Genomic DNA, 4,505 nt, shown 5'->3' with positions numbered 1-4,505 from the left:
AGGGTACATTTCAAAATACCTAAGAGTATATTCTAAATGTTTTACCAAAAAAAAATAAGTAAGTGAGATGATGGTTATGTTAATTTGATTTAAGCATTCCAAATTGTATATCAAATCATCATATGGACCCCATCCCCATAAATGTATGCAGTTATAATTTAATAAAAATTAAATTTAAAGAAAAAAACATACTAATTAAAAATATATATTTATAGTTCTTTACTTGATTGTTATTATGGGCTCTACATTGATATTAGTTTTTGCCACAAAACATCAAATGTCATCCACATTTTCATATGTAAATTATTTATGACTTTAATTTTTATGGTTTGGTCATTAGCTAAATATATGCTTATTTGATCCTGGCCTGAATAAGGAGCATTCTTTTAGCACAACTTTCTGGTTAATACGTAATGTATGTACTATGTACTAGGAGTTTCCTGAATTCTGTCTTCATAAATGAACACAAAGTAAATTACAAATACCTCCTAGATGGTATCAGTCTAACCCAAGGACTACCTTCCTTTTTCAATGAAGGGTCTATAATAATAAGTCACTTGTGTTTTTAAAGCTCTTTTCTTTGCTATGTTCATTCTAATTTTGAGTTTTTTTTAGGTTTGCATTATTTTATTCTTTCATATTCAACATTCTTGTAAAATTAATTTTTGATGTAGCAAAACCTGTACATAATTAATGTACAAAATATGTGAATTTGAAGATAGGTACATACCCATGAAACCATTGCCACAATCTAGGAAAACTATTCATTACCTGCAAAAATTGTTCCTGCCTTCTTATTTTTTATTATTTGTGATGACAAGACAGCAAAAGGTGTGTCCTTCTAGCACATACTTACGTATATAATGCAGTATTGCTAACTATAGTTACTGTGATATACAGCACAACACTGACTTATTTATTTTATATAAATGAAAGATACACTTTAATTCCTACCTCCTCTAGTTCTAGTTCCAGACAACCACCATTCCACTCTCAGAGTCTCTGGGTTTAACTGATCACATACATGGTGTCCTGTAGTATTTATCCTTCTGTGTCTGGCTCACTTCACTTAGCAGAATGTTCTCTTGTCTTATTCATGTTGTTGCAGATGACAAGATCTCTTTTATCTCCCCAGATTTATGAGCCATAATTAAGAAATAAACATTATATACACTTAAGGTATACAATGTACTGTTGTGAGGCCTCATGTTATTATTATTTCCCTCTTCAGATCTGCCAATGTTTGATTTATACATAATAATTAGATGCTTTGATGTTGGGCACATGTATAGGAAAGACTGACGGTCTTACGACTGTAAAGTCCTTTGTTGAATTGATGGTCTTACGACTGTAAAGTCCTTTGTTGAATTGATGGTCTTACGTCTGTAATGTCCTTTGTTGTCTCTTGTGACATATTTTTACTTAAAGTCAGCTTTGTCTGATAGAAGTATATTCACCCCTGATGTTTTTTGGTTATTACATGCATGGAATTTCTTTTCACATTCCTTCATTTTCAGATCATGGGTCCTTAGATCAAAGCAGATCTCTTGTAGACAACATACAGTCAGATCATTCCTTTTTAAGAAAATTCTATCCAGAGCTCTGTCTTTTTATTAGTGAAGTTTAATCTTTTATGTTTAAGGTAATTAATATGTAACAAGTTATTCTGTTAATTGTTTTCTATCTATTTTGCAATACTTTTGTTCCCTCTTCCACTCTTGAAGTCTTCTTTTGTAATTTGATAATTTTTTTAAAGTGATCTACTTTCATTTTTTTCTTTTTATCTTTTTTGTATTTGCAGTGGGTTTTTTTCTTTGTGGTTATTAACTTTATAAATGTTGTGAAGAGACTTCTTATTTTTATAATAGACTGTTTTGAGCTGATAAAAACTTAATTTCAATGCATGCAAAAATTCAATACTAACTCTCCCAATACATACTCTATATGTCATTAATGTCAGAATTTGCATTTTGCTCTATTTTGTATCAACTAATCAATTATTTTGCTTATCATATTTTTGTCATAATTTTGTCTTTATATTTTTATACTAGGGTTAAAAGTGATTTACATATCTTGCTTACAGTGTCATATTACTCTATTTTCATCAATATAATTAATTGTATCAGAGACATTTATACACCTACATGCTTTTATGTCACTGTTTAGGGGCCTTGGTTTCAGCTTGAAGGATTCCTTTTAGCACTTTCTGTAAAGCAGGTCTAGCGGTGACAAATGCCCTAGGTGGTGTTTGTTTTGTTTTGTTTTTGTAAAGATGAAATCTCTCTATATGGCCCAAACTGGTCTCAAGCTCCTGAGTTCAAGCATTTCTCTCCTGCCTCAGCCTCCCAAATAGCTAGGACTACAGGATACACTCCAATGCCTGGCTTTCTGCTTCATTTTTAAAGGTCATTTTTGCTGGGTATTATGTTTCCATTCAAGACTTCTGGACTGTAAGTTTTCTGCTTTAAAAATCCACTAATAAGACAAGTTGCTTTTCTCTTGCTGCTTTCAAAATTATCTGGGTTTGACTTTTCTTCAAACTTGTAGATTCTTGCCCATGGCTGATGGAGTCTACTGTTGAAGATCTCTATTGGATTTTCAGTTTATTTCATTGTGTTATTCACTTCTAAAATTTCTGTTTCTTAGGGCTCAGCTCAGTGGCTCACGTCTGTAATCCTAGCACTCTAGGAGGCCAAGTCAGGCGGAGTGCCTGAGGTCAGGAGTTCAAGACCAGTCTGAACCAGAGCAAGACCCCATCTCTAAAACTAGCTGGGTATTGTGGCGGGAGACAGACTCTGTCTCAAAATAAATAAATAAATAAATAAATAAATAATCTGTTTCTTTTTTGTGCTATTTCTTTGTTAAAGTGCTTTTACTTTTTCATTTATTGTTTCCCTGTTTGTTTATTTGTACACATGTATTCTCATATTAGCTTCTTTAAGGTGATTATTTTGAATGTCTTTTCAGGCAACTTCTAAATCTCTAGTTTTTACATTCAGTTACTGGTGCTTTACTTTGTTCCTTTGGTGGTATTATGGTTCTCTGATCCTTTGTGATGTAGCCTTGTCTTGGTGTCTGCCCATTTTAACAAGTCATTTCCTGGTCTTTACAGAGTAGCTTTGGAAGGAAAAGCTGTTCATCAGTCAGCCTGACCAGAGATTCTAGATCAGCTAGCTGGCTTTAGCCCCAGTTCTGCCTCCATAGACATGAACTTCAGGCCTGCATTCATGGATCCCGGAATGAGGCCTGCCCCAGTGGACCCTGATACTAGCCTAGCTGCTGTGGACCCAGACACCAGCCTGGTCCTCCATGGATCATAATGGTTTTCATTTAACTTTAAAAAATCCTTTATTGAGATATACTTCATATATGATTCAATTCACCCAGTTAATATGTACAATTAAGTGAATTTTTGTGTATTCACAATATGTGCAACTATTACTATAGTCAACATTTAAACACATTTTCTTATTTTTTCATGTCAAAAGGAAGCATTATGTACTTTGGGTATAAGTACCCTACCCCTCAGTACTAAGCAAGAATTGATCTACTTTATAACTCTATAAACTTGCTTATTCTAGCCACTGTATATAAGTGGAATGATATGATATGTGGTCTTCTGTGAATGACTATTTTGTCATATTTTTTAAAGTTCCTTCATGTTGTAGCATTTATTAGTATTATACTGAGTTATTACTGACTATATCATGTTTTCTTTATCCATTTTTTAGCTAGTAAACATCTGTGCTGTTGCCACAATTTGGGTGTGTACCTGTTTTTTTTTTTTTTTTGTACCTGTTTTTATGTAGATATATATTATCTTTTTTCTAATATATATGACGTGGAATTTTTTGGTCAGATTGTAACTGTATGTTTAATCCTTTGAGAAACTGTTAAACTATTTTCCAAAGCACCTGCACTAATTTACATCAACAACAACATTAACAATACAATGGGAGGCTTTCCTTTGGTCTGGCTCACTGATTTATTCTGAATACTGGTTGCAGGACAGCCTGTTATGTGTACATAGTGTTACCATGGCAAAGGTCCTTTGGTTAAAAATATGTTTTTAAGTCCCTAAACAGTTACTTTTTTTAAAAATTCAACATATTAATGGGGAAGAAATGTTTTTGAAACATGGCTTGAGTCAGGGCTATACATGTGCCTATCTAATGAACAGCGTTCATTGTACCTGTTAGGTGGGTTTTTACCCCTCTCCCTTCTACTTGATTTCCAATGACTTTTACTTCCCTCTGTGCACTTGTGTGCCTATTAATTTGTACTGATTTATTAGAAAGTACATGCGCTGTTTGTTTTTCTATTCTTGAGGTACTTCACTTAGGATAATGGTCTCCTGTTCCTTCCAAACTGCTGCAAAATGCATCAGTTAGTTCTTTTTTATGGCTGAGTAGTACTCCATGGTACACATATATCAAATTGTGTTAATTTATTCATGAATTGATGGGCAATTGGGTTGATTTCAGATCTTTGCAATTGTGAATTGT

Source organism: Otolemur garnettii, unplaced genomic scaffold (genome assembly GCF_000181295.1).
Source record: "Otolemur garnettii isolate 467f Iridium unplaced genomic scaffold, OtoGar3 scaffold00011, whole genome shotgun sequence".
NCBI classification, from domain to species: Eukaryota; Metazoa; Chordata; class Mammalia; order Primates; family Galagidae; genus Otolemur; species Otolemur garnettii.
This window is presented reverse-complemented; position numbering follows the sequence as displayed.